General features: G+C 49.6%; 1 protein-coding gene across 2 annotated transcripts in view; it reads left to right on the top strand.

The window, feature by feature from the left end:
* Nucleotides 1-15,917: 15,917 nt before the first annotated feature.
* The window catches only part of DAG1 (dystroglycan 1), a 59,368-nt gene continuing 50,018 nt past the window's right edge, over nucleotides 15,918-25,267 (top strand). Inside the window, exon 1 of one of the 2 annotated variants that reach the window (XM_075547373.1) lies at nucleotides 15,918-16,060. The gene's annotated coding sequence lies outside the window, so the exon portion shown is untranslated. The remainder of the gene's footprint in view (nucleotides 16,061-25,267) is intronic. The other variant, XM_075547372.1, reaches the window with a different exon arrangement.

The following is a 25,267-nucleotide window of genomic DNA, read 5'->3' on the forward strand; positions in this document are numbered from 1 at the left end:
ACCCCTATCTCCAGGCCCCTCTGCCCAGAGTCAAGCAAGTTCCAGCAAAGCCCCTGGATGCCTGGATGCTGGATGCCTCTCTGGGGCCTGCTGGGGGAGTCACCTCTGCCCCATTCTCGCTGGTTCAGCCAGGCCCAGACACGTCCTGCTGTTGCCCAAGTCTTCTGGGAATTCACCAAGCCACCAGGGGACTCCCCTCCCCTCCCCAAGACCAAGCCTCAATGACCTCTTTCCTCCAGGGCTGCCTGACGCCTCCTTGTTTCCTGTGGGCTCCTGCCTCCCACCCAGGAGCTGGAGCACCTGCCCCTAGGCTGTCCGGCCTGAGGCTGGTTTCTTGTTGCTTTTTCCTTGTGACTGAGTTTGATCACCGCCCTGTCCTTCTTCCTCCAGCTTCCCTGCCCTCTTTTTTATTTCTTTAAATCATTTTGTTGAGGGCTCGTACAACTCTTATCACAATCCATCCACCTCGTCAAGCACATTTGTACATTTGTTGTCATCGTCATTTTCAAAACATTTTCTTTTTACTTGAGCCCTTGGTATCAGCTCCTCATTTTCCCCCCCACCCTCCCTCCCCTCCCTCATGAACCCTTGATAATTTATAAATTATTATTTTTTCATGTCTTATACTGTCTGATGCCTCCCTTCATCCACTTTTTTGTTGTCCGTCCCCCAGGAAGGGGGTTATATGAAGATCATTGTGATGGGTTCCCCTTTTCTCCTCCCCACCTTCCCCTTCACCTCCTGGTATGGCTACTTTCATTATTGGTCCTGAAGGGTTTATCTGTCCTGGATTCCCAGTGTTTCCAGCTCTTTTCTCTATCTGGGTCTAGCTGGATTTGTAAGGTAGAATTGGGGTCATGATAGTAGGGGGAGGACCTTCCCCTCTTTACTCAGCAGGCCTGAGGTGGGCTTTGAGCAAAGGGGAACTTCTAAAGTCCCAGTGAATGGGCTACTCAGAGGGGATTTTGGTTTAACCTGGTGACCTCTTTGCTGTACTTTGAAGGGCGCTGACCAGCCCAGAGACCTCTGCTTCTTCCTCTTCCTCCTCCCAAGGTTGCCTCTTCCCTTCCCTCACTGAGCTCAACTTGCTCTCACTGTTCAGGGAGAGGCCAGGGAGGCCATGCGTGGGCCATGTGCCCAAGGTGGTGGTGGGGAGTGAGGAGACACCTGGCCTCTCATTCCTCCCAGGTCTGTCTGGAGGCCACTTCCCTAATTCCAAAGCCTTTGCGTCTGTGGCCCTAGGAATGGGGAGTCCTGAGGGCTGATGCTTTAACATGACTGCCTGCATTCTTCCCTCGGTCAGCAAGCATCAGTGGAATTCCGACGGTGGGCTAGGCATAGCGGAGATCACAAATGTGGACATGGCACCACAGCAAGGTGACTCACTGGCCTCCAACACAGGGCCACAGCAAAGTGACTCACTGGCCTCTAACCCTGAGTAATAGCAGAGCCATCGGGCCTCAGCTTCCTCGTCTGTAATGTGGGACCACAATAATGGCTGTAGAGGGTTGTTGGGGCACGTGGTGAATATTTTTGTGTGTCAAGGGCTCAGGACAGCAGGTCAATGGTCGCTGTCCTTCCTAAGGACAGCTTTGCCTTCCTTGAAATCTTTGAGGGAGGGAGGGGAAAAAAAGAGGACCTGATGCAAAGGGCTTAAGTGGAGAGCAAATGCTTTGAGAATGATTGGGGCAGGGAATGTGTGGATGTGCTTTATACAATTGATGTATGTATATGTGTGGATTGTGATAAGAGTTGTATGAGCCCCTAATAAAATGTAAAAAAAGAAAAGGAAAAAAAAAGAAAATGATTAAGGCAAAGAATGTACAGATGTGCTTTATACAATTGATGTATGTATATGTATGGATTGTGATAAGAGTTGCATGAGTCCCTAATAAAATGTTTAAAAAAAAAAAGAAATCTTTGAGACAGGAGCCAGGACAGCTTGGGAGTTAGTGCTATTCTTGAGTAGAATGGACTCGGGGTGGGGGGTGGGAGGGGTAGAGGGACATTCAGAGGTGGCCTCTGTACAGGACTGAGAAGAGGGGTGGATCCTGAGAAAAGGCCTGACCCTCAAGGCTGGGTCCCTAGTGCCTGGGGTGGTGTGGAATGGGACCTGCAGGTTGTTGGAAGTCCCTGCAGATAACTTGGGGCTGGGCTCCCAAATGCTAATGGGACCTTCTGGGAGACCTCTCCAGGAGGCTCCGAGTACCTAGCAATCCAGAAGATGAGGCTCCAGAAGACTTCATTTTCCATCCACTGCTTCATCCATTCCAATTCTGTTGGACACCTTGTAGGTGGGAGGGGCTAGACTTCCCCAGGAAGGGGAGAGGGGAGAAACAGAGCAACAAAGCTGTCCCAAGGATCAGCTTTCTATCAGACATGACACTAGAGTGCTCCAAGCGGGTATGCAGAGCTTGGGACCAGGGAACAAGCAGGCGTGAGGCAGTCTAAGGGGGACAAGACTGCTCTGGACAGAAAGGTCAACTTGGGGGAAGGCTGGAGGAGAGGCGGCAGGCCCTACCTGGCATGCTTCAAGGAACTTCATGAAGCTCTGTGTGGCTGGAGTCATGGGCAAAGAAAAGCTGGAGCAGAGAGGGGTCGGGGGGAGGGGGAGTCTGGGGAGATGCAGGGACAGGGTGGAGAAGGGCAGAGAGGTGAGCAGAAGGGAGGAAAGGGGGCCAGGCTGGGCAGGTCAGGGGAGGCTAGAGGCCCTGGTCTTCATCAATGGGAAGCCAAGAAAGAGCCCTGAACCAGGCAGGGTCCCAGGGAGATGGAGCTGGGCAGGAGTTGTGGTGGCTGTTTGAGAACTGGATGGAGGGGCCGCTGAGGAAGGGCCAGGGTCTTCAGCAGAAAACAGAGACCTCATAGCCACCCTGGGCTGCGGACCCATCTTTCTCGGGGAGAAAGTGCACAGAGCTCAGAGGCCTGATGGCCAAGGAAGGACTAGGCAAACAAGGCTGGCACCCTCTCCCTCTCTCTTGGGCTGACAGGAGGCTCAGGGGCCCTGGGAACAGCAGCAGCTGTGGCTCCTGGGGAGGGTGCAGGCAGCCCACAGCTGTGGTGGCTGGTGGGTGCCAGCATCTCTAAGGATCCAGGTCAAGGACATCTGAATGGGAGAGGAGGGCTGTGGGGGCTTCTAGGGCTCTCAGGGCAGGGCAAGGGGAGGTCCTGACCCGTCAGCCTCTTTGGTCCAGCTGTCTGGGAACAGCTGCTCAAAAACAGGGAGGGAGGCAGGACAGTAGCAGGTGAGGAAGCACCGTGGGAATGGCCATCAGGAGCCAGTGGAGAAAGGGCTTTGGGGGCAGGGACTGCAGGAAAACAATGATGGAAGCATCTACATGCCAACCACCTGCCTAGCTCCGTCAGATGCTGCTGACATTTCTTGGGAGAAGGGGGTCCTGGGGAGGGAGCCAAGTGCTCGGCCCCAGCTTTCTGGGTCTCCCCTGAGATGGTCTCCCAGGCTGCTGCCCCTCCCGGGACCTCCCTGGCTCCTCCTCGACTTCGGCCTCTGGGTGACTTTCTCCCGCCAGCCTCTCTCCTTACTTGCCCTTCCCTGAGGAAGGAAAGCAAACAGAGCTCTGGATTCCTAAGGGCCCTTCTGGAGAGATAAAGGGGTTACCCATGTTTGCAGAAGCAGGAAGTAAGACTGCGCCTGTGTGACCTCAGCTCTCCTCGGGGTGTCAATCTGGGGCAGTGACCAGACCTGCACTGGGGTCTGGGAGAGATCGTGGGCCTGGAGCCCTCAGGACCTGCCTCCTGCAAGCTACAGGCGAGGCGACTGTGGCATGACAGCTGTGGGTGGGTGGGGAGGCCCTAGCACTCCTACTTCTCTGCCCACCTCAGTACCAGGGCCTTAGCATTGTTGACCCTGAGCCAAAGGCCCAGGCAGCACGGTAGGTGCAAGAACATCTTTGGCTCCCCTCATTGGGACACCCCCCCAAGTGGGAAGGGGGCATCGCTCCCAACCCCTCTTCTCTTCTCTTGGGTCCCCACCTTTGTATTGGATCAGCGGTCCTGGTCCCGGTCTGCCTGAGGCCCAGGAAGAGGCGGAAATGAATATTTCTTTTCACCTTTTCTGGAAAAGCCTTCCACTCTGAGGAGGCATGAATAGGTCTTTGTGTGGCTTTGGGGACACGTCAGCGCTTCTGCAGACTGAAGTCAGTTATGCCCACTCCCCAGAGGCCCAGAGGCTTGCCTTCGAGCTGGGGTGACTCTCTCCCCTCGAGGACGTGTTCAGAGTGCACCCCTAGTCTGTCCCATTCTAGCCTTCTCGTCGGTCACAGGGATCCCTTTCCCTGTCCAGTGGGGGGAAAGAACCTCCAACGACAGCTGCTGGCCCATGGGGGACCCCAGCTCGGACCTCGGGTTAGCTTGGGTGGGTGGCAGCTGCCAGGAGGCAACTTGGAAGGTCACTGACCCAGAGCAGGAGGGAGATGGACAGGACAGCTGGCAGAGACCGCAACCCTGGCCCCAGTGACTTCCCCACCTGTCCTGGGACCTCCTTCATGGCTGTGTCTGGGCAGCTGCCTGAGAGCGTTGATGAAGTCTCTCTGGGGAATTGGTTTGGGGGTAGGACCCCACTTCTCCAAACCCAGCCCATCTCTCTTGCCTCAGGAGGTGGGCACTGGATCCTCCTGGTCTGCAGGGTTTTTCTAGAAGCTTCTGCCTGCGACTCATTCAAACAGCCCTTCCCCCTGCTACAGGGTTTCCCCCACCCCCCAACACACACACACACACACAATCCAAAACCTTTCTTTCCTGAGCCTCCAAGGAGGGAGCAGCCTCTCCACATTCCAGCGAAGGTGCAGGCAGCAAAAAACAAGACCCTTTTTCCCTAAATGCTTGTTCTAACTTGACTTCCTTGGCGCCTGGCCTCCCTCCCAGCAAGACCCTCATGCGCTGCCAGCCCGCCTCCCCATCTCTCAGTTGTCCCCTCATCCCCTCTGCCCTCCCCTTTGCCCCCTCACCTCTCCTCTGGACCCTTAGGGCAGGACAGGGCTAGGGCCCAGGCTGCGGATTCAGCTGCCACCTCACCCCTCACTCTTCCACATTCTTTCCTGGAGGCCTGAGGGCACCACCCCTGCTCCCCCTCCTCCCCTTCCGCCTTGTAAGGCCCTCACTCCTGGAATTCCACAAATCCTGCTAACCCTAACCTGCTGGAATACGACGCTGGAGTCCGTCCGCTGATTCCGGTGTCCACACTCCAGGCCCTGCTCTGGTCTCCTTCAACCCAACCTGCCTTCAGCTTGCTTGGCACACTCTCTACGTGGCCTTCATCACAGCCCTCTGGTCCCCTAGGCTAGGAAATCTCCAGGCTTCCTCCTTCACCTCCTGGGGGTCCTCCTGGCTGCTGTACCGCACAGCAGCCGACACCACCCTGTGTGCCTATTTCTTTCCCAGTTAATAGTGCTACACTGTAAAGTGAGGTCCACCAGGACTGATAAGCAGGGGTGTGTGTGTGGGGGGGGGTGTTCATCTGACTCCTTTAGGTGTTCCCAGCACACAATACAGTACATGGGTGGATGCTCCCCACTGGCCCTGACTCGATGACATAATGTGGTCCTCTCTCACTCTACTGCCCACACAAATGGTCATTTGATGATGGGGGTGGCCCAGAGAGGGCAAGCAGTGTATACAGTGTCACATCGTTGCTCTGTGCCTCCCCCAAAAAACAAAAGTCTGTCCTGACTCAACAGTGACCACACACGGGTGTCAGGGTCCAGCTATGCCTCACAAGGTTGTCAGCGGCTAGTGGGTGGGCTGTAGATGCCCAGGCCTTCCTCCTAAGGAAGAAGAAATGCCCCGCGGGGGGTATTTCTCAAGTGGACACACTGGGACATTGAGCTGTGAGCTAACCTTCACCCCCTATTGGACTGGCTCCCCACAAGATGGCTGGGCAGCCACCTCTCATTCCTTCCAGAAAGGTCAGGGAGTTCTCTGACCACCAGTGGGCTCCTCAAAGTCCTGCTGGTCTTTGTCAGCCGTCAGTCTGGAGCAAAGGTCATCCAGTCTTTTCGAGGTCAAGGCTCTCCGCAGCTCTGGGGACATACTCACTCTCGTTAGCCAAAATAGCAGAGTCAGAATCAGAGGCTGTGGGGTGGTCGGTGTCTCCCACTGAAAGGCCACGGAGGGGAAAGCCAGGCTGGTGTCTCCGGACAGGTCTGAGAAGAGAGGGTCTTCCTGCAGTGAAGGAGCCCCTGGTCAGCCCTGAGCCAGGTCTGAAATGTGTGCCTGGGAACCTAAAGGGAGCCCACCCCACCCCACCCCCAGACTCTGGTGCTTCAGTGGGTTTAAGGCAGCAGTTCTCAACCTTCCTAATGCCGTGACCCTTTCATACAGTTCGTCATGTTGTGGTGACCCCCCCACCCCTAAAATTGTTTTTTAATTTATTTTTTCCCAAAAATTATTTTCATTGCTACCTCATTATTGTCATTTTGCTAGTTATGAATCAGGCAACCCCTGTGAAAGGGTCGTTCGACCCACAAAGGGGTCCCGACTCACAGGATTAGAACCGCTGGTTTCAGGGCTAGTTGATGAGTGACTAGAGGGGATGAATAAATAGGCCCCATTGGCTTTCCCTGGCGCCTGACCTAACCTAATCTGCTGTTTAGTCTCTTGTTCAAGGTCAAAGGCTCCTTGTTTTGGGAGCCGCCACCGAGTTGTCCTTGGGGGACTGCCTTCATCCAGTGCCAACCAGGAGGAGAAAGTGCTGAGAAGGGGCAGTGGCTGTGTGTACCTAGACGCCCTTGGGGTTTATTGATTCAGCCAGCACTCCCCCTTGCCAAGTGGTCCTGTTAGGTTTCGGGAGTGGGTGGTACCTCGGTTCTTTGCTTCACACGATGAAAGAATTCACGCCACAGCGCGTTGTGTGATCCAAGTGGGTTTTTATGAAGGTACGGACAAGTTTCAGGTGTTACAGTCTCAAAAGGGCACACGCTATTTCTGAGAAGCTGTGCTGGGGTTCACAACTGAGCACAAAACAACCATGTGGGAAAGAGCACCCACGCGTGCGGAACTTGGGGGGTGGTGGATCCCAGGAGGCCAGAAGCCCAAGAACCCTAGAGGCTGAGAGCATGTGGGCCAGGGCTGTGGGCCCCCGAGTAGGCCCGGAGTGGGTCAGTATGCACCCGCACGGGGAAGAGAAGGGAGACCCTCACCCTCCTCCACCTGCCGCTGACCAGGAGCAGGGTAGGAGAACCAGGCCTCCCCACAGCCAGGATATTTCAAACCTCTGTCTGGGGAGGCGTGGTTGATGGTATTGGTTGACCTCATTGGCTAAGTTAAGCCCACCTGGGAGATATCATGAGCCTAGGCCTCATTTGGGCACCCAGGTGTCCCTCCCACCTGGCTCGGGAGCTCGAGTATGAGCATGCTCAGTTTGGGGACTTCATCAATGTCTAATGGTTGCCTGATGTCTTTCCAACCTCCTTTATGGGGTCTTTGCAGGCACCCCCCGCCTTTCTAAATCTAGCTACCTAACAGTTCCTGTCCTCTCAGGACTGTACTCTCCTACAGGGTCAAGTGTGGAAACTGCCGGCCCATGTCAGCTCACAGCGTGCATGAGGGAGTCTGGCGGTAACCCGCAAACACGCCCACTGGCACTTTCTCCCGGATGAACCTATCAGCCCTTTCCTTCTGCCAGAAACGCTAGACAATCTGCCTTCTGTGAAATCCAGACAAAAGGGACCCCTCCCTCCCTCTCCCTTGGCTTGCCATTCTTGCCAGCCCACTGCCATTGGCAGGCCTGGAGGTTTGGCATGTGGGTCAGGAGCTTTCCATTCTCAGCAAGCACTGGCCCCTCAGTTTCTCCATCAGGCCTGGGGGCAGGGTCAGTAGCAGAAGCCTCCCTCCCTTTGGAAGAGTCTGGGGCTGGGTACTGGCCATTGGTCTTTGGTTCTTTCCGGAAGTCCTGGAATCCTAGGGCCAGAGAGACGCTTGGCCCATGGAAATATCCACTAGATTTGATCTGAGATAGAACCAGGGCTCAGAGAAACCATCTCAACCCTACGTGAACAATGGGCCTTTGGCCCTTGGGTCTGCACAGGGCTTGAAACCCTGGAGGTAATTGCAAAAGCTGCTCAGCTTCCTGTGATTCTTTACTTCTCAAATAAAAAGCAAGCCTCTACTGAGTGCTTAGGGGCCTGAGCCCTGGAGGCATGGTGGGCTGCTAACCAGAGGGGAGCAGCCAGAACCCCTCCTCGGGAAAGAGGAGGTTGTCTGTCTCCATAAAAAAGATTTAACATCGGCGATATAAGATATGAAAATAACAATCTATACCAATCTATACCTTATGAGGGCGGGCAGGGGAGGGAGGGGAAAAACGAGGAGCTGATATCAAGGGCTCAAAAAGAAAGAAAATGCTTTGAAAATGATGATGGCAGCGCATGTACAAATGTGCTTGACACAGTGGCTGATTGTATGGATTGTGATAAGAGATGTAAGAACCCTAATAAAAGTATGTATTAAAAAAAGATTTAACCTCTCAGAACCCCATAGAAGCAGTTCTATTCTGTCCTATTGGGTGGCTAAGACTTGGAATCTGCTCTGCTTGATGGCAGTGAGTTTGGTTTGTTCCATAAGGTTCTTAGGTGCCAGTTGTAATGTGGGGACAAGCAGATGGCCTCTGGCCTCATAAGTTCACACTCCAGTGGAGGAGACAAAACTAAGGTGACCAGATTTTAACACTGGTAAAGCGGGACACCAGCGGGACACCATTGATAAAACTCATATCCTGGCGAAATAGCCACATGGCAGTTGAAAACCGTATACCCTAGCTCGTCGTGCATTCTTTCCAAAAATCGGGACTTCTTTAAAACGCCGCAGGACACGGGACAAATTGTTAAAAATCGGGACTGTCTCGTCAAAAGCAGGACATCTGGTCACCTTAGTCAAAACTCAACTGGATAATCTCCCTGGACACTCAGGCTTAAAGCCTGTGGGCAATTTGGGGCAGATGTTCCTAAGCCTGCGCTGGGCCTCCCTCTGGGCTGTGCATACCAAGCCTGCCTTCGTGGCCTGGTCCCTTCTCTGCCTGCCAGGAAGGACCCTAAGGATGAAGGATGAGTCACTAGGAATGACCAGTCAGCAGTTTATGTGCCTGAGGCCTAGACCCATAAAGACAGCCCTATCTGGTATGTATTGGGGAAGGGTGTGGGGTGGGGCTGGTTGAGGGGGACAACTTACTAAATGGAAGGGGTGAATAAATGAGTGAGGGAAGGCAGTTTTGTTCACAAACCCACACAACTTTCTGCATTCTTAGCCTTTTTAAAGCAATCCCATTTTAGAGCTGAATTTGAAAGATCAGTCATTTGGGGGCTCTGTTCCCGGTCTTCTACATCTTTCTCTTCTAGCATCTGTGAACGAGCTTTGCAACCTACCACACATAAGCATAGAAAAATCTCAAACAGGTGTCTCTGGTAGACAGAGCATTCCTTTCTACTCACGGAAATGATCTCTGAGTCCCTCCTGAGGAGGTGTGGACAAAGCAAGGAGACCTAGAACTATGTGGGATTCAGGGCTGAATTCTAGCACATTGTAATGCATACTATGTTCAGAATGTGCTCCTGAAAAAGAGTCCTGGCTGGGCTTCCACCTGGCCACAAACCTGGGCCACCACTCATCTCTGTTTGTCACTCTATGGTGGCTTGCGTGTTGCTGTGAGGCTGGAAGCTATACCACCAGTAGGTCAAATACCAACGGGGTCAACCCATGGTGGGCGGTGTCTGGGGAACTTCCAGACTGAAGGAGAAAGAACTGGTAATATACATTTGAAAAAGTTGGCCCGTGTAGACATGATGGGCAGACCCCAAGCATGATCTGACATGATGATGGAGGATGAGTCCAAGTGCACCTGGGAAAGCATTGTCTCCTCACAATGGCATCAATCTTGATGATGTGGGTGGAGTGAAATGTTTGGAGCCACCACTTCCTGATTGTGGCATATCTTAAAATGGGAAGAAATCGGTAACCATTCATTTATCAATAGTCAGAACTTGGAATGTAAGAATGAAGGAAGGAAGATTGAAAGTTGTCAATCATGAAATAGAGTCCTTAATACCTGAGGCACTCTTCACCAGCCATGAACAGGTATTGGCTATTTTCAATCAGACAGTTATCTGGTCTACTAATGACAAGTTGAAGGAAAAGAACAAAGTGACACACAAACAAAAAAACAAACCTATAGCGTCTGAAGGTAAATAAGCAGTCATCTAGCTCAGAAGCAACCAAGCCTACATGGAAGAAGCACACCAGCCTGTGTGGTCATGAGGTGTCAAAGGGATCAGGTTTCAGGCATCAAAGAAGAAAAAAAATCATATCATTGTGTGCTCACCTTCCAGATATGATCGCTGAAGACAAATGGGTGCATAAGCAAACGTGGTGGAGAAAGCTGAGGATGTCTGTCTTTCAGAAGATATAGCATCTGGGGTCTTAAAGGCTTGAAGTTTGTAAACAAATGGCCATTTAGCTCAGAAGCAACAAAGCCCACATAAAAGAAACACACCTGCCTGTGTGATCACGAGGTGTCGAAGGGATCAGGAATCATCATTAAGGGGAAAAAAATCATATCATTGTGAATGAGGGGGGCTGCAGATTAGGGACCCAAAGCTCATCTGTGGGCAACTGGACATCCCTTACAGACAGGTCTTGGGGAGGAGACGAGCCAGTCAGGGTGCAGCATAGCAATGATGAAACATACAACTTTCCTCTAGTTCTTAAATGCTTCCTCTCCGCCCCACTATCATGATAGCAATTCTACAAATTCTTACAAATAAGTCTAGACCAGAGGATGGACACTGGTACAGATAGGAATTGAAAATACAGGGAATCCAGGACAGATAAACCTCTCAGGACCAGTGGCAAGAGTGGTGATGCCAGGTGGTGGGGGGTAGAAAAGGGGAACCAATTACAAGGACCTACATATAACCTCCTCTTTGGGGAACAGACAACAGAAAGTGGGTGAAGGGAGACGTCGGGCAGTGTAAGATATGACAAAATAAAAATAATTTATAAATTATCAAGGGTTCATGAGGGAGGGGGGAGTGGGGAGGGAGAGGAAAAATGAGGAGCTGATGCCAGGGGCTCAAGTGGAGAACAAATGTTTTGAGAATGATGATGGCAACAAATGTGCAAATGTGCTGGACACAATAGATGTATGTATGGATTGTGCTAAGTATTGTACGAGCCCCCAATAAAATGATTTTTAAAAATTCAATAACTCACTGCCCTGAAGTTAATTTCAACTCATAGTGGCCCCATAGGGCAAGATAGAGCTGCCCTTGTGGGTAGTATAACCACTACTCGACCAGGACTCTCTTGACTGTATCTTGATAATGTGAATTATCGCTTCAATTGCGAAAGACCCAACATTTCTTTCTTTCTTTTCTTGCTTTTTTTTTAAGAACCAACATTTCAAGATAGATCCTGAAATACAAAGTTGTATTAGGATCATTATAAGGCTGAGAAAAGAGACTGAGTTCAGTCACGAGGACAGGTGGGTTGCAAACAGCACCGTTTATTTCTCCCCTGGGTGCAGAGGGCTGAGGTAGAACAGGGATCAGGCCCGAGCTCAGGCCTGGTGCCCTTATACGTTGCATAGAAACGAGGCCCCTCTGGGGCGGAAACTACAGGCTGGGGGCTTGATCCAGCGGTGTCACGGGAGCTCCGGGTAGTCATTTCCGGGGGTCACAGTTCGTATTCGCTGATTCCTTCGTGGTCCTCACTGCCCTCAGTTTGCTGATTTCTGACAAAGGCACATTCTTCCCTGTTCGGAGAACTTTTTGCAAGGTCAGCCTTTGGGTAGAATTTTATAGGGTGGGTTCAGGCAAAGAAGGGGGAACTCTGGTTCTTAGCAGACTCTATTAAGCCTTACACTAATAGCCATGTGCTTATAAGGAAGGCCAGTTTAATTACCAATCATTCACGCCAAAGATGAAAAAAATCGGGGATTTTTACCAATATCTGCATTCTGAAACTGATCAAATATGCAATCATATCTGTGAATGTGAAAGTTGTAAACACAGAATCAGCTGTTGGAAATTATGGCCTGGTCATAGAAACTATGCCAGAGATCATATGATAGAATTTTGCAACACCCAAAACTTATTTACTGGAAATTCCTTTTTTCAAGAACACAAGCAGCGATTACACAACGGACCTCAGCAGGTGGAATAAACAGGAATCAAATCTACGCCATCTGTGGAAAGACAAAATAGCCAGGTGGCAACTGTGGAACAAACCATCAATTGCTCATATGCAAATTCAAGTTGAAGCTGAAAAAAATGAAAACAAGTCCATGAGAACCAAAGCAACCATGAGTATATCCCATCCGAAACTAGAGACCCTCTAAAACAAATTGAACACAATAATCAAAGGCATTAGCAAACAACAAAGCTCCAGGAACTGGCAGAACCCCAAATGAAATGTTTCAGCAGCTGATGAAATACTGGAAGCACTCACCCCTCTATGCCAAACATTTGAAAGACCGCTACCAGGTCAACCACCTGGAAGAGACCCATTATTTGTGCTCATTCCAAAGACAGGCGACTCAAAATGAGGCAATTATCGGGCAATACATTAATGTGATAGCAAGTAAAATTCTGCTGAAGATAATTCAAAACGGTTGCAGCAGTTCATCAATGGGGACATGCCAGAAATTCAGTCCAGATGCAGCAGAGGACGTGGCACGAGAGATGTCACTGCTCAAGTCGATGGATCTTTGATCAAAGCAGAGGGTATGAGAAAGATGTTTACATGTGTTGTGTTGACTAATACAAAAGCATTTGATATGTTGATCATCATAAAAGGTTTTAAAATCAGGAAAGGAAAAAAATCAAATGACATATTGGATTAGGCAAATCTGTGCAAGATGTCTTTAAAATTAATTATTTAAAAAAGATGTCTTTAAAGTACAGTATTGCTTGTGCGATCACGAGGTGTCGAAGGGATCATGTATCAGGCATCATCAGAACAAAAAATCATTCCATTGTGAATGAGGGGGAGTGTGGAGTGGAGACCCAAAGCCCATCTGTAGGCAATTGGACATCCCCTTACGGAAGGGTCATGGGGAGGAGACAAGTCAGTCAGGGTGAGATGTAGCAACGATGAAACATAAAACTTTCCTCTAGTTCCTAAATGCTTCCTTCTCCCCACTATCATGGTCCTAATTTTACCTACAAGTCTGGCTAGAGCAGAGGATGTACACTGGTACAGATAGGAATGGGAAAAACAGGGAATCTAGGATGGATGATCCCTTCAGGACCACTGGTGAGAGTGGAGATACCAGGAGGGTGGAGGGAGGGTAGGGTGGTAAGGGGGAACCAATTACAAGGATCTACATATAACCCCTTCCCTGGGGAACTGACAACAGAAAAGTGGGTGAAGGGAGACGTTGGACAGTGTAAGATATGAGAAAATAATGATTTATAAATTATCAAGGGTTTTTGAGGGAGCGGGGAGTGAAGGGCAAAAATGAGGAGCTGATGCCAGGCGCTTAAGTGGAGAGCAAATGTTTTGAGAATGATGAGGGCAATCAATATACAAATGTGCTTTACACAATTGATATATGTATGGATTATGATAAGAGTTGTATGAGCCCCTAATAAAATGATAAAAAAAATAAAGTACAGTATTGAAGAACAAGGATATCACTTGTAGACTATGAAAAGGCATTCTATTGTGTGTGTCATAACTAGTTATGAATAACTTTGCAAATAATAGGAATCCCAAAACACTTCATTAGGTTCTTGTAGAACCAAGAGGCAATGTTCAAACAGAATAAGGGGATACTGCATGGTTTAAAATTAGGAAAAAGAAAAAACACTTAGGAAAAGTATGCACAAGAGTGGTATCTTTTCACCATAATGAATCGGTAGGATTGCTGAGCAAATCATCTGAGAAGCTGGACTATATGCAGAAGAACTCAGCATCAGAAACGGAAGAGGATCCATTAATAACTGTGATATACAGATGACATGACTTTGCTCAAAGCCCCCACCCCCGCCGCTGGCAGACCTGAGGCACTGTGGAGGACTCAAGACTACAGCCTTCAGCCCGGACCACAACTCAACATTCAACAAAGTGCGGACAACTGACCCACAGGCGGCATCATGAGAAACATACAAGGTAAACGTTGTCAAGGGTTTCATTTTCCTGGGAGCCACCATCAACATCCACGGAGGCAATCTCACGAAATCAAATGACAAATTGCCTGCAAGACTGAGGTGCGGCCGATCCAGCTATGGTCTTTCCAATCAGCTCATACACATGGGGAAGCTGGACAATGACTTAGGAGGGTCCAAGAAGAATGGTATTGGCTTAGAAACAGTGGTTCTCAACCTTCCTAATGCCACAACCCATTCATACAGTTCCTCATGTGGTGGTGACCTCTCCAACCATAAATTATTTTTGTTGCTACTTCATCACTGTCATTTTGCTACTGTGATGAGTCTGGCGACCCCTGTGAAAGGGTCGTTCAATCCCCAAAGGGGTCGCGACCCAAAGGTTGAGAACCGCTGGCTTAGAAGAGTGTGTGTGCATATACATATATATTTAGAAGAATATTAAATATACTATGAACTGTCAGAAGAGTGGACCAAGAGTGAAGAAGGATGGCCAAGCCAGAATTCTCTTTACAAGTCAGGATGGTGAGACTTGTTTACACTTACTTTGGAAATATTTTTACAGGATGGACCAGTCCCAGGAGGACATCAGCATGTTAGGTAGACAAGAGGTAGCAGGTCAGTGCGGACATAACCCAACTTCCAGGAGACACAAAGGAAGCCCCTTAATGAGATGGATTGACAGCGGCCACAGCAATGGACTCAGACACAGGAATGGGTGTGAAGGTTTAGAAGGACCCCGTAGTGTTTCGTGTTATTGTGTCGGGTCGCCAGGCGTTGGAATCAACTCAAGGGCACATACTAGCAAGAAGAGGTTCAGTAGGGAATGCAGCCATCCTGCAGGAGGAGGCTTGTGGACATGAGCGTGCACAGCGCACCCCAGGGTCCCAGCCCATTCAGGAACTGGCGGGTTCCGTCTGCGCCGGAGGTCTGCAGATAAACCCGCGGGTGGGCTAGAACGCTTTCAAGACTCTACGGCTGAGGGGCGAAAGGACCTCGATAGCAACCTCCGCTCCTTATTACCCCACCTCCCGAAAGAATGTGGGCCACGAGGAGTGAATGACCGGTTCCAGCGGGTCAGAGCTATTTCGGGCGCCAGAGGAGGAATAGGATTCCAGTCGTTCCCGGCTGGGGGAGGGGATGGGGTGAGGCCCTGGGAGAGGTCAGTTTCCCGCACGTCAGCTCTGGCCTCAGTTTCCCCCAACAGTGGAAAGAGAGGGCAGCAAGGCCGTCCTATATCGAAATTCCGAGGACTCTTGATGATTGTTTCCCGGTTTAGAAACGAATACCTCTCGATTTAAGTTTGGGAAAATTAGGGCAGAACGCAGCTGAGGGCCAGTTGCGGCCGGACCAGTTCTTCAGCCTGCTCACCCAGTGGCCCTTGGTTGCGGGCATTTTCCAGCGGCCCAAAGGCCCGAGGTTGCGGGGAGCGCCGCTGCCCACGCGGGTCCTGAGAGTTTCAGGCTACCCGGGACTGACTGGGGCGTGTCCTGCGGGTGGGGGCGCTGACCTGGCGGGGGCTCCCCGGGATGGGCGTGGCTGCTCGGGCGGGGGCGTGACAAGCCAATAAGGAGCGCGGGGAGGTCGGAGGCGGGGCCTGAGCGCGGGTGCGGCGCCCTGCAGGGCGGCCGACGCAGGCAGAAGCGGGCGGTGCTCGGCCGGCCGGTCGGCGCCGCGAGGAGCGGGCAGTGGGATTGGCTGCGGCACTCGCGTGTCAGGCGGTTGCTAGGCTCCGGCCGCGCGCCCCGCCCTCGCGCTCGGCGCCCTCTCACCGCCCGGTACGTGCTCGCGCGGAGGCTGCGGCGCGGCGCTCGCGCTCCTCCGGCTCGGCGGCGGCGGCGGCGGCGGCAGCGGCGGCCTCGCGCCGAGTCCCTGGGGAGCAGCGGCGGCGTCCTGCGGCCCAGAGGAGCAGGCACTGGCCGCGGCTCGTCCGCTGGCGCTGGGTGAGTGCGACTCCTGTCCCCTGCCGCTGTGCCCGGCTGCCCGGGCCCCCACCCCCGCCGCCGGCTGGGCCTCCCGCGGAACACCTGCTGCTGCTGCTCGCTGTTGGGCCCGGGGCGGGGACACGGCCGCGGACGTCCTTGCGGGTGAGGCGGCGGCGCGGCCCGGCGGGAGCTGCCCCTCGCTTTCCCCTCCTCGGGCGACGGCTCCGGACGCGGGCCGGCCCGGTCCGGGCTGCGCGCCGCCGGGTTGGGCCAGGCCTCAGCTCGGCCCGCGCTCCGGGGAACGTGGGGCCTGCTCCTCGGCCGCGGACGTGTGCGGCCTGCTGTCGGCCTCTTGGGTTCCCGCGGGGGTCGCGGCCACTTGGGCCGGAGGTTGAGAATGGGATTTGGAGCCCCCGCCAGAGGCGGGATGGCCGCCGCCACCGCCGCCTGGTTCTGCTCACACCCTTGGGTCCCCCGCACCTCCCGCCCACTTGAGTTCGTTGGAAGCTTTTTTGGAACCTTTTTACCTTTTCACTTGGTGTTTGTAAGATCGGACTTCATCCACGGGTATTTTGGCTCCAGAGAAAATGCTCTTTGGGCTCTGAATCCTTTTGTCATAATTTCAAGTTAATGCCTTAAAAAGTCAACTGGTGATTTCAAATGCATCCTTTACCCTCCATAACTTTAGAGGCAGGAGCTCTTAGATTTGTGAATTTTTAACTTCAGAATTAGTTTCGGTAGTGATTTTGAAGTTTGCTTTGGTCGGAGCCAGAGCCTGGGAAAGAGAACATTTATAGCCTGGTTTTCTAACTTGGGAGGCTGGCCTGCTGTTTCCCCAAATCAGCGAGCAGAAGTGGTTCCTGGCGCGGAACCCAGACTCCGAGCCTGGAGGGTGGTGTTTTTAGGACAGAAGTCCAGATAAAGAGCTGGATGTCCTTTCAGGTGTTTGGGAAGTTATCCTGTCGATTGGGTATTGACATTTTATAGAGTAGTTCTGTGCTGTGCGTCTGGAGACACGTTGGTAATTTTGTCATGCCCCTGTTTTAAAAAATGAATTGACTGTAAAATGTCTTTCATGGTGGGTAAATGTTAATAGTTTGAATCTGGAGAAGTTGAATTGAACTTCTCTTGCCTGGGAGCCAAGAAAGAAGAGCTCAGGGTTCCACAAGCTTGAAGGAGGCTTGAGGGGAGATTTCTTGGAGAAATCAAATTTGAGTAAGGGATTGGATATGTAGTGGGAACCTGAACTGTGGGGCGCAATGTAGAGGTAGGAGTGTGTAGTACTATGCAGGTAACAAGCATCTGGTTGGAACATGGAAGTTTGTGTTGATAAGTGCCTCTGTTGAAAGAGGCAGCGGGCAAACCCTCTTTGTCCTGAAAAATTGATTTGGCAAAATGCATTCATTGATGCAACAACTATTTGGCTTCACTACCTGCCAAATTCTGTGGTAGGTCCTGTGGAGCCACATAAAAGAGGCGGTTCTTCCTTTATGGAACTGGGTTTTGAGGCAGCAGGCAATGGAGAGCCCATGATTAACAGCTCCTGCTCACTGAATGCGTGCCCAGGATACTTTGGGAGCCTGAGAAGAGGGGATTCCTGCATCGTGGTTTGCAGGGCCAGCAGGAATTAACTGGGGGACAGCAAGGTCCAGGCATAGGGAACCACATGTACACAGGTGCCGAAAATAGCACCAGTGAGTCCTCCAGCTTGGCAGGTGGGAACCTGGGGCTTTGCTGGTTGCAGTCAGAACTTTTAGCTTACACTGGAGGGGTGGGGGCCAGGCAAGGCTTTTAATCAGTGTAATAGCATGATCCAGATTTGAGAAGGTCAGGGAGGGGGGGGGCGCCCAGAGAGAGAATGGTAGGAGGGCGCCAGGACCTCTAGCAGGGATGAGCTAACAGGCCAGACTGGAGCTGGGAGAAACTATTTGAGGAGAGAGGTAGAAAAGGCAGAGCAGAGGGGATGCCAGGACAAGGGAGGAGCCTGCCTTCAGGAATGTGTGTTGGGGGTGGGGTGGGGACACGAGAAAACCAAGTATGTACCCCTCTTCTGATGGTCATCACAAGTTTGCTGGTGTTTCTTATAATTCTTGAGAATGGGTGTGTGTGGTGTGGAACAACACCTTGGGGGCCATTTCATTGAACAGCCCTGAACTATTTGCTTGGGTAAAGAGAGACCTGGCATTTGATTAAAGCCTTATCTTCCATTTAACCTGGGGCATTGCATTTCCTCTTGGACAGAGCAGGTGTCTTTACCTCTAAGGGCATGTTCAGTCATTTACTTCAGCCTCTGCTGCATATTCTGGGTACCCTATTTATTGTTCATGTTTAAGAAAACCCCTTATACAGGCTGAGGAAACTGAGCTATAGGAGAACAGTTGTGCTCAAGGGCACACACTGTCATCGTGTGGTAGAATTAAGATTTGAACCCACCCCGATGGAACACTTGGTTGCAGCCATCAGCATTTGTGTTGCCTCAAGCTGATCCTGATGATTTCAGTTGGTGTTTCTCTAACTCAAGATTAAGCAGGACCATGAGTTCCACATTAAAAAAAAAAGTACACTCACTGCCATCGAGTCAATTCCAACTCATAGCAACCCTATAGGACAGCGTATAACTCCTCCCTGTGGGTTTCTGTGCCCTGGCTGCTCAGGAGCCTTGGTGGTGTCTAGGTTGCATGTTGGGCTGCTAACTGCAAGCTCTGCAGTCAAAACCACCAGCTCCTCCTAGGGAGGAAGAGAAGACTTTTCTTCTCCCGTGGAGTTACAGTGTCCGAAACCCACAGGGGCTGCTCCACTCTCTCCTGTAAGGTTGCTAGGACTTCCACACACAGCTCTGAAAATGCACTAGAAAGAACTCACTGGGGCTCCTTAGGCCTTTGACTGGCTGAATTACATCACGGAACTGAACCTGGGTTTTCAGCCAGAAGGCAGGCTTCCAGGGAGAAGCCTTTGAGATAGACTGTCATTGTTGTTAGGTGCTGTTCAGTCAGTTCTGATTCATAGTGACCCTACAAACCACAGAATGAAATCAATTGTTAGGTTGGAGCCCATTCTTGTACCTGTGTTGTGTTAGTCTGTTTAAGAGTGTTCTTCTTTCTCCACCTCTACTTGACCCCCTGGGACTGGCCCATCCTGAGAACAGTCCAAAGTGCATAAGATGAATCTTTGGTTCTGAGAAGCATTCCAGCTCTATTTTCCCCAAGACAGATTTGTCCATTGTTCTGGTAGTCTGTCATAGTCAGCATTCTTTTCCAATATCATTATTCTAATGCATCAGTTCTTCTTTTGTCTTACTAATTAATTGACCAGCTTTCACATGTATATGAGGCCATTGAAAAGACCTTTGTCCTTAAGGTGGCCACTTTGCTTTTGAATACTCTGATTTGCTCAGTACAATAAAGTCTTTGATTTCTTGACTCCTGCTTCCATGGGCATTGATTTTGGATCCAAGTTCAGTTCACTCCTCAATGACACCAATCTTTTCTCTCTAAATCATGGTCCAGTTATGAGGATTTTGCCTTCTTGACATTGACTGTCATCCGAACTGAAGAGCCCCAGGGGGACAGTGGGTTAAGCAGTGGACTTCCAACTACAGGACTGCCACTTCAGACCTAACCAGCTGCTCTACAGGAGAAAGATGAGACTGGCCACAGGAAGAATTACACTCTTTTTTTTTTTTTTTAAGAATTACACTCTTAAGAAAGCCAAGGAAACAGTTCTGCCCTGTCCTAGAGGGCTGCTGTGGGTCCCAGTGGAGTAGATGGCTCTGGGTTTGGCTTGATTTTTGAAGGCTGAAGTTTCTGATTGTCAGTAAGTGCTTTAAATCCTCTTTACTTTCAACACAAAGGTGTTATCCGCACATCACAGATTGCCAATGAATCTCTAATCTTGATGATTAGCAATTCTGAATGGAGTTCAGTTTCTCAGATTATTTGCTCAGTAGATGGATTGAGTAAGTAAAGTAAACTGATAGAACTCAAGTCACACCTTTTCTGGGTCTCCTCCCATCCGCAACCCACAGGGGCAGCTCTACCTTGTGCTACTAGGGTAGCTCTCAGTAGCACCCTTGTTCCAGTTGATGACTGCCTGCCTCATGGTTTATGTACAAGTTCCACATGAGCGCAATTAAAGTATTCTGGAATTCCCATTCTTTACAGTGTCATTTATAATTTGTTATGATTCACACAGTTGAATGCCTTCACATAGTTAATAAAATACAGGTAAACATACTTCAGGTATTCTTTGCGTTCAGCCAAGATCTGTCTGACATCAGCAGTGGTATCCCTCATCCTACTTCATTTTCTGATCTGAATCTGGCTTGAATTTCTGGCAGTTTTCTATTGATGTACTGCTAGAACTGTTTGTGAATTATCTTCAGCAAAATTTAATACTGTTCGATTCATTTCTACATTCTGTTGGGCCACCTTTCTTTGGAATTGGTATGCATATAGGTTTCTTCCCATTGATTGGTCAGGTAGCTGCTGCCTTCTAAATTTCTTGGCATAGATGAACATTGTAATCATTGTTGAAGTGTTAAATTTTGTGGTGGTAATGGGCAGAAATATGTGTTAATTTGGCTGGGGCAAGATTCCTACTATTGTGTGTTCTTTTATTTTGTGATTTGATGTCATTGCCCCGAGATCCTAACCTCTGCCTCTGGGGATTGAGACCGGATTTGCTTTTGTCAGAGAGGATTGGGTTCTTTTTATTATGTTAATAAGGCAGGATTAGGGTGGGAAACAGCACCTTTGTTCAGCTTGTAGCCCTGATCCATTGTAAGGGGAATTTCCCTGGAGGGTGGCCGCCCTCACCTGTTATCTATTTACTTTTAGCGGAGAAGAGTGATCTGACTGCCCCTCAGAAAGAAGAACAGGGAGTAGTGGGACAAGTCTTTTGGACCGGCGACCCCTGCAATGAGAACCTCGAGACCCAGGGGAAGTTGGATGCTAAGACAAGTAGATCTTCATGGAATGCCAGGCCCACCAAGGTGAAAGGAGACAAGGATTTTCCTCCTGAGGCAACCCAGAGAGGAAGCCTTCCCCCAGAGCTGGTGCTCTGTGAGACCATACATTTGCTTTTCAAGGAATACATTTCTGGTATTTCTGGTATAGCAGCACTAGATAATTTAAGATGCATCTCAATTGGTATGTCGTAATTCCTCTAGCTTTGTATTTCACCAGTGTCTCCAGTGCAGTGCAGACGCTCTGTAATGCATCAGGTTTTGATCATGTTATCTCCTGAAATGGTTGACCATCAACCAGTTGTTTTTGGTATAGTGACTATATTTTGCCCACATCATTCCTTCTGTATTGCAATTTGAGGACTTAGACACCACCAGCCAGGCCCTGATGAGGACTTGAGAGAAGGTGCCCTAGGCCGCACGAGGAAGGAGTAAGGTCTAGGTCAGTGTTTGTGGCAGGGCAAGTAAGACTCAAGAAAAAGATGAGCAGAAATTTCTAGAGGAGGGAAAAACCAGGCATGTTGGAGGACCAAGGGGTGGACAGACTGGAGCCAGAGAAGTTGGGGGACAGTGACTGGAAGGCCATGCTGGACCACTTGGGTGGGGAGTCCCTGGGCGTTCTGAGGGGAGTAGGGTAGTGAGAAGACAGGAGACCAGCTTTGAGTCTTCTGCAGGGATACGGAGAAAGAGGCAGACCAGGGTGGCTTCATTGTCATGGTAATGGTGAGGAAGAGCAGCATTTATGGATAGAGGAAGGGTTTGAAGAGGGGCTTGGTGGGGCATGGGATCTATGGTTTTTAAAAATGGCGTCAGCTGGGGAGACTCCAGCTGAATCATGGTAGGGGTGGCAGGGTAGAAGGTAAACTGGCTTTGTTTATAGTAACAAGCAGTTCCCTTCCCAGTGCTTGTTTTTATCCTCCTCTTTTCGAAATTCTATTTGTTTTGTTATTGAAAATATATACCACAAAGACTATACTAATTGAGTGACATTGATCACATGCTTTGAATTGTGTACCCGCCTTTTCTGAGTTATGCCTTTCATTTACATAAACTCAGGGGAATCCTAAGTTTCCTCTCTAATCTTTCCACTTGTGATCACTTTGACCCCATGTCCAACCCCAAACCAAACTCACTGCCATCCAGTTGAGTTAGACACATGTGACCCTGTAAGGACAGGGTAGGACAGGAAACTGCCCCAAGACTGTCACTCTTGATGGGAGTAGAACACCTAGTCTTTCTCCTGAGGAGCAGGCCCCCAGGGAGAGTTCCTTTTGATCACCTTAGATGGTTCTTTAAGTTAAGCTTGGTTTAAAGATGACTTCAGGGGATATTTTTGAATTATAGTTTAAAGATTAAGGCAGTAGTTGTTGAGGTCCATCCAGCCTCCATGGTTTCAGCAAGCATAGAGTCTAAACGAGAATTTGAAATTCTGTTTGGCGTTTTCTCCCTTTTGATCTGGTTTCTTCTGTGGAGTTTTGGATCAAAATGTATGTTCAGCAGTGTTAGCTGGGTGTCATCCATGGCAGACGAGACAGTTGCTCCTGAGGCAGTTAGCCACACATTCCTCTGCCAGGTCCTATTCCTGCTTCTCCCTCTTCCCCAGTTGCTCTGGATGAATAGAGACCAGTTGTGCCTTGGATGGCTGCAAACTTTTGAGACCCTCGGCGCTATTTTATAAACTAGGAGGTGGAGCAGAAGAAGCATTAGCTCTGTTATCAGGCCTGACCCTAAACTCTGATCCTAAACTGCAACCCAAGGAATCAAGTCCCATTAAGTATTTGGTTGAATATAAGCAGCATCAGCAGCTACTTTTTTGGGGTGGTGGTGGTGGTGTAAATATGTGTATCACATACCTTTTTAGCCAACTTAGCATTTTACGGTAGATAGCTTATTGAAACCAACTAAAATAACTGGCTATGCAACCGATTGTTTTTCATTGCTATTAATCCCCATTTTTCCCTGTTCTGACTCTGATAACTTTTGTCTGTATAAATTTTTTTTGGCTTTTTATATGAGCGAGGTCATATACCTTTGACCTTTTGCGATTGGTTTGTTTTGCCTAGCATAACATCTTTAAGCCCCAACTGTAGAGGAACGTGTATCAGGCCTTCATTTCTCCAGCTGGCTGAGTAGTATTCCATTGTATTCATGCCCCTCATTTTGCTTAGCCCCATTAGTTGGTGACTGAGGAACATTTTATGTTGTTTCCACCTCGTGGCTACCAGGAGCATGGTGTACAGATCTCTTTCGGAGTCTGTTTTCACGGCTGTTCAGTGCATGGCTTGAAGGGGAGTTACGGGGCCGGAATTTTAGGTGTTTGTTTGCGAGACCACCATGCTGGGTTCCCACTGTGGTCCTGCCATTTTGAATGACGACCATCTGGATAAGGGTTCCAATTTCTTCACACCCTCAGCAACGTTTGTTCTCCTAGTGTTTTTTTAATCTTTAGAAGCTAAAGCCAATCAGCCAGCCAACCAACCAAACAACAACAACACACAAAAACCCACCACTGCCACAGAGTCCATTACTACCGTAGCCACCTGATGTAGCGTTTCCCAGACTGCCGGTCTTTACAGGAGCAGAGGGACTGGTGAGTTTTCTGTTTTGTCGATACTTAAAATTGTGAGGTTTGTATATTTTTTCTAGTCCCCATAGGAAGTCAGTGTTGAGAAGTTTGATCCCAGAGTTTTCCCTTGTGTGTCTCAAGGACAGGAGCCTCTGTAGAGAAGTGATGCGGCCTGGAGGGTCCCATAGTATCAGGGAGTGGAAGAAATACGCATTTGAATATCACAAGAGTACACATGGAGAACAGAGAACTGTTGTGGGTTCAAATAAACATTAGCCCCTGTAAATGTCTTGATAATTTAGAAGAGTCTTTATACGGTTATTGCCGGACTGCTAGAATCTAAAAGCGAATCTTTTGACTGCAGGCCCGAGTGGGGATAATAGCCAGCTTATATAGGCAAAACCCCATTTATGAGAAACTTCCTTGTCGAGCGAGCAGGTATAAAAACAGAAAGCAAAACTAATGTTTTCATTCTTTAGCGTAGGTGAGCGTTGCAGGGTACAGGATTGAGTATAACATCAATAAAATAAGAATAGTAATATCCTGGTCACAACATCAAAAGGAGCAATATGACAACATCCTGATTCCAGGAACATGAGAGTACATTCTAAAATCAGTCGCCGACAGGGATTTCTGAGATGGGAGGTGGGAAGCAGTCACCAAAGTGAAGTGTCTGTGGCCAGCCTGCTTCAGAACAAGGAGGGGACCTCAGGGGAAGGTAGGGTGGGAATCCATTAGGTAGCGTGTTGGGCAGCATTGTGCTGTGTGTCGGTTAGGGATTTCCTTCTCTCTGGAGTAAGTTTTCTCCCTCCTCCCCCTTAAGTGTTTCTACACCTTTGTCCATGTTACTGTGCTATTGCTTCTTAAACCTCTATTTCCTCTCCATATCTTGTGTTGGACGCCATTGCAGACCTGGAGTCACTTTCTTGGGAGTAAGGCCATGGTGCTGTTGAGTTTATACCGGTTGGTAATTTGGTCGATTCCCAATAGGTGTGTTTGCGACTTTGGATATTAAAGCTGCCTTCTTCAGAGCCACCTGCCCTGCTTTCCTTTTTGACAGTTCCCCTTCCTTCTGATGATTAGTGAAAATGCTCAGGTTGCAATTTCTACAAATAACATTTTAGAGTAGTTTACACAATCTTACCATCCAGAAGGCTGAATTTAGCTTTCATAAATAGGGCTTTCTATTTTCTTGTTTTTTAGGTTTGATGGCTAAGCACTTGCTTAGCTTTCGTCTGGGTACAAGGTGGAGAGAGAACTGGACGTAGTAAGGGTGCCTAGGAGGTGGTGAAGCTCTGCTAGAGTGGTAGAGATCCCAATGAAATACTAGCAGGATGCTGACTTGTAAGACTCTAATGAGAACAGTAATTCAGTGTTTAAGAAGATAGCTTTCATAGCAGTGTTCTCATTGTGCACATCCTGGCTGTATTTAATAGTGTTGAGAGATTGCCTCTTAATGACAACATTACACATTTTTGTTGTTTAGAATGCACATAGAACTTTTCACCAGTTCAGCAGGTCCTGCATGCACAGTTCTGTGACATTGACAGCATTCTTCAAGTTGTACCACTTTTCTCACCCTCCTTTTTGAGTTGTTCCTCCTCCATTCACATAAGCTCATGAAACCTCAAGTTTCCTGTGTGGTCTTCCCAGGTGTATGTGTCAGTTTGATCCCATATAAAGAGGTCTTGAGAGA

Source organism: Tenrec ecaudatus, chromosome 4, assembly GCF_050624435.1.
Source record: "Tenrec ecaudatus isolate mTenEca1 chromosome 4, mTenEca1.hap1, whole genome shotgun sequence".
Lineage (NCBI taxonomy): Eukaryota > Metazoa > Chordata > Mammalia > Afrosoricida > Tenrecidae > Tenrec > Tenrec ecaudatus.